The sequence below is a fragment of the Pteropus medius genome, unplaced genomic scaffold (genome assembly GCF_902729225.1).
Source record: "Pteropus medius unplaced genomic scaffold, Ma_sr-lr_union100, whole genome shotgun sequence".
Lineage (NCBI taxonomy): Eukaryota > Metazoa > Chordata > Mammalia > Chiroptera > Pteropodidae > Pteropus > Pteropus medius.
In genome coordinates this window covers 7,349,467-7,362,954 of record NW_024340696.1, presented here as the reverse complement: position 1 = coordinate 7,362,954, position 13,488 = coordinate 7,349,467, and the positions used below count along the sequence as shown (strand labels likewise).

General features: G+C 36.5%; 2 long non-coding RNA genes across 8 annotated transcripts in view; one reads left to right on the top strand and one right to left on the bottom strand.

The window, feature by feature from the left end:
- Nucleotides 1-13,488, bottom strand: part of LOC120605280 (uncharacterized) — a 225,130-nt gene that overhangs the window by 157,266 nt on the left and 54,376 nt on the right. The window contains exon 3 of one of the 6 annotated variants that reach the window (XR_005653597.1): nucleotides 3,556-3,574. The exons of the other annotated variants lie outside the window; for them this stretch is intronic. This is a non-coding gene — a long non-coding RNA (uncharacterized LOC120605280). Of the gene's footprint in view, nucleotides 1-3,555; nucleotides 3,575-13,488 lie in introns of those variants that run through there. 6 annotated transcript variants of the gene reach the window in all.
- LOC120605301 (uncharacterized) overlaps nucleotides 1-13,488 on the top strand; it is a 181,108-nt gene that overhangs the window by 132,115 nt on the left and 35,505 nt on the right. The window lies entirely within an intron of this gene.

The window sequence follows — 13,488 nt, the reverse complement described above, 5'->3', positions numbered from 1 at the left end:
TGTGTCCAGGTTCAGTGACCTCCAGGAGAAGTCTGACTCCTAGTCATGTCAGACAGCAATGTTGAATAGGTTTCACTTTAACTGCCAATTCTCACCTGATGAGAGTGGCCCCTGGAAGAAGAGTGTTTAGTCGTGTACTGATGCTCTAACTGTATGCAGCCGTGGGGTACAGGCACAAGTGGAAGAGGAGTAATAAAGACCAAGAACCAGCTGTCCATTATTTAACTTTTGCTTTCAAATAAGCAATGAGGCCCAGAGTGTGAGATTTGTTAGGGACAGAAGTTAGAACCCTTAGACACAGCTCTGTGGGCCAAGTCTTTCTAATTCTATGATCTCTGTTATTTTATACTCTGGTCCTCAATTTCCTCATAAAAGGGCAACCACGACCCACTTCACGGGCTTTTAAAGTGGATAAAATGAGATAATTAACGTGCTTGCCTTTTGCAAATTTTCAAAAGCTAGTGAAATGTTAGAGTAACTGAGATACCAGCCGAGGTTGCCTACCCATTTAAAGTAAGGATAGGATGGGCTCCAAGGACAGTCCTACATTCTATGGAAATTCAAACACTCCAAAATTTTTTCACATTCTGAAAAATTATATTTCTCATCTGTTCTGGCTCTGATTTCTGGCTTCTGCATCTTGCATCTGTTCCTCTGTTTCTGCTTTGTCATTGACTCAAATGTTGAAAACAGCTCTCTATTCCTTAAGCGCTTTCCCACAGATTCATCTTGCATGAGGCAGACATGTACAGGAAACTTTTACTGCAGATTTGAAGGTACAAACTAGGAGCTTACACGACCACGATACACAGTAAATAATTTTAATATGAGATTCAAGAGATAAAATTTTTTTGGCCATTTCCACAAATTCGATCTCTACATTTTCATTTCTTCATGTTTCCATTCCCTCTTCTATTATTATTTCCCGTATGTCTAAATTCTCAATTTAGAGGATTTCACTTTTTATTCTCCACATACTCCCTCTCTTATAATCTTCTTATCAAAATATTGAAGAAAGCTTCCAGACACATGGAAAGGCAAGATCCTTATTCAGGAGTTCTAAGTAATTTATGGAGTACTCTTTCAGACTTTTGTGGTTACATCTGCCCTGGAAAATTATAGCAAACAGTTGCATATATGTGTATCTGTTTCTTCCAGAGAAGAGAATTCGTAGCTTTTAAAGGGTTCTCAAATGAATCTCTGGTCCAAAGAATTTAAATGCTTTGGTTATACAGCTTTTTTTTTTTTTTGGACTATATTTTTAAGCTGCAGAAAATCACTATGAAGCTCTTTTTAAGAGAGATAAATTAAAGCATAAAATCGTGTAATGTATGTGAAATATGTTATGATAATATTATAAGATAAAAGATAATAATAATTGCTTACTGTCATTTCATCCGCTGAGAAATAATTCTTTAACCCAACTTTCAACAATGCTCACTGGTAATATGGCAATCATAATACAAATAACTATCTCCACTTTCTCTTATTGAATAGTTTTAGAAAATTTTTGTTAACTGGGTACTGTATTGAATAGGGGGAAAAAAACTTGTTTCTTTTGTGCTTGAGCATGCTAATTACTTCAGAGATTACATTCATAACGATGTACCATGGCTAAGCTTGCGAGGGCCACAAGAGTTGCACTCAGGGGGAACTGCTACACAAAGGGTGGAAGTTTTCTCAGTGTTAAACAGTGAGGCTCGAAAAGATTTAGGAATTTTATATGGATACAGACTGTGACTGAGAGAGGCATGTGACTCTGTGGAGTTGATGTCCTTCCTAAATACAACTGGTGAGACATCTGGAGGGACATGAGATACAGATTGAAAGTGTACGTGGTGGACACAAATAAGATTCCAAAGGATTTGACAGACTTAACCCGTCAGTCTCTTTTGACTTCCTTTGATACTGAGAGAGAAGGCTGCTGTAAAAATGCCGTTATGAATGACCTGATGTGGAATACATCGTCGGCCTGTTAACCTGGATTTTAGGAAGCCCCACTCCTAACATTTTACAAGGTCAAGGGCATGAAGACAAAAAGAGGCCAAGATATCACATATCTAAATATTTAAAAGTCATAAACTAGAAACTGGAAAATAATACATCTTGTACCTCCTACTTTGACAAATACAGCCTTGTAGCAACATCAAAACAGGTTCAAACCTAGAATTCTCAAATTGCTCTGTTGTTCATCTGCATAACACTTGACTTTCCTACACCAACTCCATTGCACTGTGTGAGGAACGTTGTCTACATGTGTGTGGACACCCCAGCCCTCACGTCAAAGCCTTATTCATACTCCACCACAAACAGCCACCCCAGTGGTGTGGTCCATTCTTGGGAGAAAGGACCTTGAGAAGATGTAAAGGCCCCGGGGCATTTGGGCAGGAAGTTCTTGGGTCCCAGTCATCTGGAATGTGGACCTGAAGACTGAAGGCAGGGGTACCAGTGGACAAAGTCAGAGAATCAAAGAGAATAAGGTTCAATTGCAGGCTCTGCTATATCTAGGCTTTATGACACAAGGCAATTTTCTTAATTCTTCTATTCTCCATTTTTCTCACCTACAAATTGATAATGATTATTATTAATGATTATTATCACAGTGTTGTGGTGGATGGTAAATGACTCAGTGTCATATAGTAGCCTCCCATAATAGTAGCTAATAATTATCATTGCTATTAATTATCATCATTACTATTAATCATCATCATTAAAATATTATGTGCCTCATTCACTGCTAGATACAGGTGAATTCGATAAAGAATTCTTAGAGGAATTCATAAGATCCAACTATGTCATGGAAATAAGCTGGGAAAATTTATACAAACCATCAAGCATCAGTCACTGACCAAAGCCGGACAACAGGGCAGACATCGGATCTGTCTCTTCTTCTAGGCAATGGGGGTGTATGCATTGGCTGTGAGTTTAGATTTTATTCTGTGGGTGATTTATTCTGTGGATCGTGGAGGTCCTGCATACAATGTCAGTGAGTTCGGATTTCATTCTGTGGGTGTTTGGAAGAGTTTTAGGCTGGGAGAGACATGATCGTATTTTTGCTCTGGAAAAGTCACACTACTGTACTTATGGAGAACGGAAAACCAGCAGAGAAAGTGGAAGTAAGAAAATCAGCAGGAGGCTGCTGCTAGAGGGCTTGAATAGAGGAACACAGGAAGGATATGAAAAATATAAAGGAGATGCAATTAAAAGGATTGGATTTAAGGACTAAAGGTGTAGAATCAGGGATGACAGAGTTTTGGTTTGGGCAATGGGATGAGTTACATATATTGTCTAAAAAAATGGGAAAATTCACAGAGAGGAAGAATATTGGAAAATAAGTGTTACCTTAGATTTTCTATAGGTTCAGGTGCATTAAGCCTAGTGCAATGTCTAATTTAATAAGATCACTTCCAAGTAGAGGTAACACTGACTAGAATATTGGTATGAAAAAGTGAATAATAGGGGATGTTACTGGAGCCTTTTTGTGGGAAATACTGTGAATGCCAGAGAAGAGTTTGTACTTACTTCAGTTGGTGTCAAAATTAGAGTTAGTTGCAAACAATTGTATCCACTCTGGCTAGTAAAAGTAAAAAGGGATTTATTAGAGTATTAGATAATTTACAGACTATCCAAGAGGTAAGAGAACAAGACACTGAGCACTAGAGCCACAATCAATGCCCAAGTCCACTTTAGATACCATAGCACAACATCTGTTATGTTCAAGATTAGAAACCAGAAGTACTGCCATGGCCATCTACGAAAAATTGGACTCTTCCAGCATTCTACTTTCTTTGATTTCAATATCCCAGACACATGGCTTCCTTGAGTTATTCAGTTCTCAGTCAAAATCTTGCACAAATGAATCTTATTGGTAGAGTCTAGCTCAGATTTTTCTAGCTTCTTCCTTTAGGAAGGCTAGGCTTATAATTTGGAATATGCTAAAATAGAGGAGGATTTTCAAAAATGGTGTGTGGACTCAAGTGAAAACATCGCCCAAGCACAGATCAACAGAAGTCAGTAAAGTCATCTGGTACATGTTGCGTATTACAGTCATTAATTCAGTTGTTTTATTTTTTAAAAAAATAGTAGTGTGAAGGGAAAATAAAAGTCCTTCTGAATCTTTGGCAAAATGAAGATTGAATCCGGAAATCTGTGCTCCTTTGTGTTGGGCGGCAGTATAGCTTGAAACAAGGGCTTGTGAGTCAGGAGTTAGAGTTTAAATCTTCACCCCATCGATTAGTCACTGGGTCATCTTAGTTGATGTCCTTATCCTCATCTTCTCCATTTGTATGATGGGAACAATAACAGAAGTCTGCAGTGCTATTGTCAAGACTAAATGAAATAATATATGTAAATGCCTAGAAGAGAATTACTAGGAGGCAGATCCTTAGATTTCTTATTCAGGACTCTGCACCACTGAATTAGTACCCAAAGCGTTTCCCATTGTTATGAACATCAAAAGCCTTGTTTTTCACCTTCCCACCTTTCTGCTTCCTGTCTCTAAGGACAGCAATAAACCATATATGGAAACCCTATTAGGCATGCACAACTCCTGTCTGTTTTATCTTAATCCTGCCAGTAATAGAACAGTAATTGTTCAGAGAAACTACAAGGGAGATTGTGAATGAGGAGTGCAGACAGTCCTCCAATTGATCTCAATTAGTGTCATGAAATTGAGTCTTCTGTCTAACATCTAGATTTAATGTTTCCTTTTCCCCGAGGATCTGTCCCTCATTGTTGCATTCTATTGTAACTGTGGTTGGCCTGTCACCATCTACATTGCATTCTTCAGAATGATGGAATTGTTTTCATTTTCCTAGTATCTCCTCTCTGTGCTGTTTGCTTCTTAGATCCATGCTCTAGTATTCTGACATTCAATTCTAAATCTTTTCATTTTCTCTGGTTCAACACCCAGGGAAGAACTATGTTGTGTTTTGGCACCCAAAGAATTGATTTCCATTTATGAGCAAGAAGACAATTTTTCAAAACCTAAACAAGATGAGTGTAGGCTTTGCCCAAAGGATGAAAACATATTCTGAAGTGAATTATTTCCCTCTTTATTTGAGTGCAATTAGGAAAGTTAATGATGGGTAATTTTCAACATGCATATGCTTTCACTTTGCTGATTTATAAGTAGGCATAAACATAATTAGGTGTGCATATGCATTCTCACAGTTTAATGGGCCCTGCATTCCTGATAATTAGGAGGCCCAGCATGTTGCTGGTGTGTCATTTTTCAGGCTAAGGTATAGAAAGCTTTTCAGATTGACTATCCTTAGGAAATTTCATGGAAATTCAAGGTATACAGTTAGATGAGAAATCATGGCATTTTAGGATACATTTACCATCTGTTTTCCTTCTTAAATAGATTGAATAGGTTTAGATAGATTTAGAAAATGTGTCTCCCTAAAGTAGGGGTTCTTTAAAAAAAAAATTGTAAAGTTCTTTGTGTTTAGAAATGAACAAATTTATAGTATTTTAGAACTAGAAGTACATAAGAAAGCATCCAATTTAGATGAGGTTTTGTAGGTGAAGTTGCTCAGGCTCAGAGAACTGACATGATTTCCTCAAGGTCATATAGTTATTGAGAAACCTATCAATAATTTAATAGCAAATGAAAGAAAGATATATTTTGACTGTCAATGTAGTATCTTCATCTCCCTGGACTCCTAGTTTTTAATCGAGATGTTTCTCGCTCTCTCTCTCTCTCTCTCGAATTACTGAACTTTCCTTTCAATCAGGCCTAAGATAGTTTTAGCTGTAAAAGATGAAATATAGCCAATTATCAATTTTCCGAGTAAGGAGCCTACTCTCCCTAAATACTCTGAAATATGTTTTTCTGCCATCATATTTACTGAAACCCTCTGCCTACCTGGAAGACTTCCTCCTGACCCTCCACACCTTCTTGAATCTTAAAATCATTTCACGCCTGGATCAATGTTTATCATGAGTGACTATCTCAGTTCTGGAATATTTACTGGTTACACTCAGCAGTGAAACTCATCGAGAAAAGGCTCACTACTTTTTCTTGAATGGGCCTTATAAAAAATTGCTTAGTCTATTTTTCTTTTCATTTGGATTCTCTAGCTAGATTACAACTTTTTCAAGAATAGGGACCACATCCTGGTCTCAAAGAACCTGGGTCCAATTTGACCTCACAATAAAATAATGATGTTGGCCGAGGTGAGATAATAACTATTAAGTCCTATCTCTATGACAGGCATTGATTTTTATGTCTTTGAAACTTCATAGCAATCATATAAGATGTTTTAGAATTACTTTCCCCATTTTTCTAAAATGGAAATCATGGTTCAGAGAGGTCAAATGATTTGCCCAAGATCACACAGCTGGTCAGTGACGGACTCCATAACCATTTGACTCCAGCACATATGTTCTTTTGTCATTGTCTTCTCACGCTTAGCATGGAGCTTCCCTCAACTGGGCAGCTAAGTACGTGCTTGGCAATTTGATTTGTTATTTATCCAGAAACAGCAAAATATTGTGAGATCAAGTGTTTTGTCCATTTCTGTCTCATTCTGATTCTGTGATAACATTCTGGCTTTTATTTCAATGAATAATGCTGGTGCGTATACAGATCATTTCAAAGCTGTAATTCATATTAACCTTATCTCCTCTTTAGGGGCCACTAAAAATTGCTAGCTATGTCGGCTCAATTCTGAGACTAGAAATTATATTACCATTTTCTACAAAAATATTGAGACATGCACAGACATTAAACCAAAAGAGATTGTTATATCCCATTCTCTAAAATTGCAGCAAAGAGAGTGAATTCTCTCTTTAGATACAAAATTGTCTATTTTTTTCTGTGTTCCTTTTTATTTTTTAGTGTCATTTCAAATCAGAAAATTTGGTTATCTTTCACAATGGATTTTCTCTGGTGGTAGAATGCTCTGATCACCAGGTGTTGATGAATTTGTTGTTATCATTATTATAAAAATTAAAAAAGAACAGTGCAGTGAAATAGTGCATAATAGGTTGATTGCTTTGGAAGCAGAATTTCTAATGCTGCATCAATATCAGGTCAGGAGTTCTGGGAGGTGTGATATCAGTTATTCTCTATATTACAGGATTTATCTTATTTCCTTATAGAATTTGAGGATACCATTATATATATAGACAGAGACAGAGAGAGAAAGAGAGAGAGCTTCCCTTATAGAAAGTGAACATTTTATATATATGTACACATATAATATAACATTATTTATGTATGTGTTTTAGGTACATAAAATACATTATGTATGTATTTTTAAGTATATTTATTCACATGCATTCCGTGTTAAGTACATAGTTCATGTAATAACTATGTATTTTTGAATATTTTATTTACATATACATCCAATAAAAAATTATTTATGTATGTTTATATACATAAAATATATTCCATATGCATTTTTATGTATAATTACTTCTATGTATTTATATATTCAATATTTATTTTATGTTTAATACATAATTATTTATGCATGCATTTTGTGTATTTAATTTTTTTACTTAAAAATTCTTTTTATCTCTGTGGCTAGATATAGATATAGATATAAATATAGATATAGATACAGATATATAGATAGATGTAGATATAGATATAGACATAGATACAGGTATGGGTATAGGCATAGATGCAGATATAGATGTAGCTATTGATATATACCGGTAGTGTTCTGAGCATTTTTCTTGTACCACCAGACTGAGTTATTTGAGAGCAAGAGCTTTAAAAAACTTAGCTGATACTTATAATTGCAACTACTAGCACTGCAGATATTTGTTGTAGGTATAAATAAGTGAATTAATAAACATTAGTGCCATTTGATTCTTTTCTCTACTTCACTCTCTCTATTAATCAATTACGAAGTTTTGCTCTTTCCATCTCCCTTTTTGGGTGTCTTTCTCTCCACCCCCAGCATCATAATGAGAATTGAGCAGCACATCTTTCCTCAGTGAAGTCCTATCAATTTCAAAATCCTCTGCATCCATCACCTTGCTTTAGGCCCTTGATAACATAATACTTCAAAGTATCTATCTAAAAAGCGTATTTCCGCCAGAGTACTCCCTTTTTAAATACCCCTAATCAGTCTGCAAAGCTGAACAAAACATCAGAAATATCCCTTTACTGCTCCTGGGCAGCTAAGACCTGCCATGATCTGGCTTTTCTTGAGCTCATCATGGGGAACCTCATTTTCTCAGTCTGGAATTTCCTACACTGTATCCTACTAGGTCATCTACCACTAAAGGTCCAACAGTCAAATGAGAATTAGAAAGGTTGGATTAAACAGGTCTTTATATTTTGTTTTCTATAAACAGAATTGCTGGATAAAAGATCTGACCACATTTAAGTCAATACTTGCTACCAAATTTATTACCAGAAATATTGTATCATTATATCAGTTTTCATGTCTTCAAGCACAGATTCATTTAGTCCTTTGCTTTTGTGCCATGTTTCCCAAATTAGTTTGATATTTAAATACCTTTCCTTGCTTTCTCTCTCTTTTATTTTGAGCAAAACCTGTCAAATGCCCTGGCATGCTAGCAGAAGTGCTACTTTTATCATTCTTGCAAGCAGCATCCACCTCTCTGTCTCTATCTTTGCTCTACTATTCTGCCTTAAAAACTCTCTCTGTACTCTGCCTCTTCCATCTACTTGGACAGATCTTATGCTTATTTGAGAGATTAAAATACTAGTATATTTTAAGTTTGTGTTGCCATCAAAATAGTCAAGCTATGCATTCAGCTATGCCTAGAAAAAGTAGACTCTGATAACAGTTTGAGGATTTCCATGGGGAAGGAACAGGTTCCAGTAAAAGAGAGAAAAGTTAGTCAAAGATAAGACCAAAAAAAAAAAAAAAAACCAAAAAAAAAACACCCCAGAAAAGTACAATGTTATATAGACTAAAGAATAAAAGTTTTAGTGAGTGAAATCTGGTGACAAAGTTTGATGATACAGAGAAGCAGTAATAACAAAGACCAGGAAAGGTAAGAGATCATCAGCTCTCTTTATGAGGACTACCTCATTAGACTGAAGAAGGTAGAACCCTAATTGGAGGGAACTGACAGAGTGGTGACACATGGCAGCGTGCCAAAGGAACCAATGTGTTTCAGAAAACTGATAATGAACTGGCAGAGGAAAATAGATTATGGCTTAAGGAGTACCAGAGTCAAATAAGGAATTTTTGCTTTTGAGTCAAGATAGAGGATAAGTGGGATGCATATTTAAAAGCAGAGAAAAAGAGCCTAGGATGATGGAGAGGCTGACAGTTCTAGAAGGAAGGGATGTAATTGTGGGCCAAATAATCCATAAGAGGCCGTAGAACAGGCTCAAAAACAAAGGAGTAAATGAATCAGAAGATCTCATACAGTGCTAGAGGAAATGAAAACTGATACAATATTTCTGGCAATAAATTTGATAGCAGGCATTAACTTAAATGCATCAGATCCTTTGATCCAGCAATTCTGTTGATAGGAAACTTACCTGCAGAGAGAAGTAGAGATATGTGCTCAGATTTATAGTCAAGGCTATACATTATAACAAAGTTTAGAGTAGTGAAAACTTGGAATCGATCCAGATTCTAAAACATGTATATAATTAATTAATGTCATGCATTTTGTAGACTATTATATTTTTAATATAGTTAATGGCCTGGGAAAATTCTTGAATATTAAGTGAAATAAATGCTATTCAAAAACTATATGGACAATATGATTGGATCCATTAATAACACATACGCACAGAGAGAAGTAGAAGTTAATAGTAGTTATCTCTGGATTGTGTGATTATAGGTGATAATTGTGTGATTATAGAAGTTAATAGTAGTTATCTCTGGATCGTGTGATTATAGATGATAATTACATTCCTTTGGTCAATATCCTGTATGTAAAATTTCTTCGTGAAAAACAATATTCTTTTTATACTCAAAAAAAGTATGATTAGAAGCATAGGCTTTAGTTCTACCTTTGTCATTTTTTACATTTGAAGCTATTTAATCTTTCTTATATTCGGGGAGTGTATACAGTCATTCACGGACTCTGATATTATCTCCCCAGATTTCGAATTCCAATGCCCTGGTTTAATGAGTGTGTGATTTTAATCACTGACCCTCTTTAAACCTCGATTTGCTCGTCTTTAAAGAAGGTTAATAAGAGTGCCCATTTTTTTGGGTATTGAGGAAGTTAGATAAGGTAGTGAATATACATAAAGTGGTTGGCATGGAGTAAATATTCAATATTCATATCCTCAATATTTAATATCAATATGAATATCCTTAATATTCAATATGAATATGAATAACTTTAAAACAGGGGTATCTACCTCAAGAAGCTGTGGGAATTAAATGAATTATGTATTTTAAAACGTGTACATCAGGATCTGGCACACGGGAGAACCTCAAGAAATATTCATTTCCCTCCATTCTCCTTTCTGCCCCGCCTTTCCTCCTTTTTCCTTCCCATGGAGAGGGGCAAGCTCTCCAAAGCAGCAGCCTAGGAAGCCAGATGTAGAGTGTGCTGCCACCTTGTGGACCACTATTTGTTCTCTAAGGCAGGCGGTGTCTTTTTTTTTTCAGGGCCTCAGAAAATCACATAAACCTATTTGTCACAGATGTAGGATTTCTGCTGTCCATGCCCTCTGCAGGATTGACTTGGTTTTTCTTCCTAATGCTGTTTTGTGGAAGGTTTTGATTTGTGAGGTAGCTGAACCAGAACCAACTGCATTTCTTTGTAAAAGACGAGGAACAGAAAACCACACCACTGTTCCTTAACCCACACTTTGCAGATTCCTGGTCAACCTGGATGGGAAACGAACAGGACTGACAGAGAAGGGGTGTTCAAGGAGGCAACTCCGGCCCCCGTGAAGACTCCAGAGAGCAGAGCCGTTACTCTCCTAGTTTTTCATCTTTTATTGGGGCCTCTGAGGCGACAGGAAAGGAATCTGCTTTTACCTCCACCTGGGGGAAAGAACAGAGAAAAACAAGAACAACGTGGACCACTGTGCAGAATAGGCTTCTCCATTCTCCCCTTTTTCTGGAATCTTAAGGACATGTTTAGGGTGGATTAGCAATTGTGTGGGTTAATAGAAACCTCTTACATCTCTAACAAACCCATTTCTCAGTGTTCCGTGGAGAAAAGCATGGGGGACAGAGAAACAGCATGGACCTTCATTCATGTTGTAGTTACTTCTTAGCACTGTGATATTTAGAAAGTTATTTTACTTCTCTGGGCCTCGATTTCTCCATTTTGTTGTTGTTGTTGAGAATAACCATGATCATGACATGAATCAACATGTGAGATAATGTGCTAACACTACAGTGTTTGATGTCTGGTGGGTTATCAAAAAATAAATCTTTCTCCTTTTCTTTCTAGTCTGCGTTCCATGATGGTGGGAGCTGGCGGCCAGAATTGGCTATTCCAAGACTCTCAAAGTTTATCATTTGAATCAGAAATATGCTGTGATTATCAAGTCATCAAAAAGAGTCCAGGCTCCAGGCTGCAGGAAGGCAAATTAAAAAGCGTCAATCAATTACTTGGGGCCCACTGTGGGTTATTTCTTGGTTAACATGGTTGGCTAGGAATCAATGGACCTGGGCTCCAAGCCCAGTTCTTTCATTACTTCCCAGTGTGCCCTTGAGTAAGCATATACTTTAGTCATTTATTCCTGTGTCTAGAGAGGTGAAGTGACTTGTTCAATTTTACTTATCTGGTAAGGGCTAGATTTCAAACCCTTCATCTGTCTGATTTTAAATCCTGCTACATTCTGATTACAAATATTTTGAAGCAAAATATCCTTTTAAGTCATTTTGAAGTTGAATGCTTGCCTATTCAGTCTATCATAGAATCAGCCCTGCCATCACTAATATCTTCCTTTGCTCAAAAATTGAGACGGTTTCTAGAGAATTTGTTCATTTAAAATAAGGTGACTGAAAATTCAGAAATCTCCTAAACTTTATGAGATTTAGTTACTCTTTATTTGGGACTTTTTCTTGAGCCCAACCTGGAGAAGAGATTGAATTTAGGGAAATAATGTGGGCCATACAAGGAGGGAAAGGATGGAGGAGCTCTTTGGAGTCAATATAGGTGAAAATCTGAAAGCGTACTTTCTCCACTGTTTTGCATTCTCTCATTTTACTCCTCCTTGGCCCCCTGCCACTTGTTTATATAGAACAGCTCTACTTCTATATACTCTGCCCTTTTTCTGTAAAGTCATGGCACGGAAATTTAGAGTCATAGGACCTAGCCTTAAATCCCAAATCTGTCACTTGATGAATATTCATATATTTACATGTAAAGGCAGGAAAGCTGCTTTACTCTTTGATCATGTTTTCATCTACAAAATGGGGATAATGTCATCTGCCTCTGAGTGTCATCGTACAGGTTAAGTCAAACCTGGAGCAGACATACAAGTTCATAAGAAGTTGTTTAATCTTCAGTTAATCGAGACCCTTCTTGCTCTAAGTGCTTCTAAGCAAAATCTAGACATCATTGTCAGGACCTCCACTCTTGACCTCTTGGGGAACTGTGAACAATCTTGCAGTCAGAGATAACTCATTGTATGTGTTTGGTGTTTGGTAAAGTTGAATCTTCTGAATTTGTCTGCCCTGATGGGGATCTCTTGGGAGGCACGTATACTAAGCAATGCACCAATGAAGAGGTATATTGTCTCTTGAATGCTACATTGTCTAACGATGCCTACTGAGTTCATTTCATCAGAGTAAATTAAAGTGATGGATGGGTGTAAGAAAAGCAAACCACAACAGAATGTAATTTTCTTTTTCACTGATTCTAGCTTAAAAATAATTTTGAGGGACAAAGAAAAGTATAATATAGCAAAGAGGCAGTTGTGATATAATAATTCAGAGATGCAGCCACGTTAACACGTACACATACACACGAATAGGAAGATATTAAAGTGCCCATAAAAATAAGTAGGATTTTAATTTTATACCATTTTAGGTTATAAAAATAGTATAAACTTAATAAAAAATAGTAATAAAAGTAAAGAAAAAAATTCTAAGGATAAGTCATCTATAATTCCACAACTCGAAGACAGCTTCTGTTTACATTTTAGAAAATTTTCTTCCAATAATAAAGGGTTTTTATAAATACACAAGTATTATTTGAGCTCAGCATTTAAACACACAGAACAAATTTCTTTCAGTAACTCATTTAAGAATGTTTTGTTCTCAATGTCTTTTGTAAATTCCCATATAGCCCATGTGGTCTCACAGCAAGGTGGGTGCATCAAGAAAAGAGAGTATTAATCAATTTTCTGGTACCTGACTCAGAAGACAGAAAAAGATGTCTGACAATAAAGTCAGGCCACACTTGAAAGATCTTTGATGCTCGTAAGAATTCTGCACCCAATTACAATGTCAGGGGATGAAGTCCTAACACCAAGAAGCAGTTCTCAGACAACAGCTGGGTGTCTTACAACTCATCTGACTTCTGACACTACCTAACTGGAGATAGCCTCATATTTCACAGGTT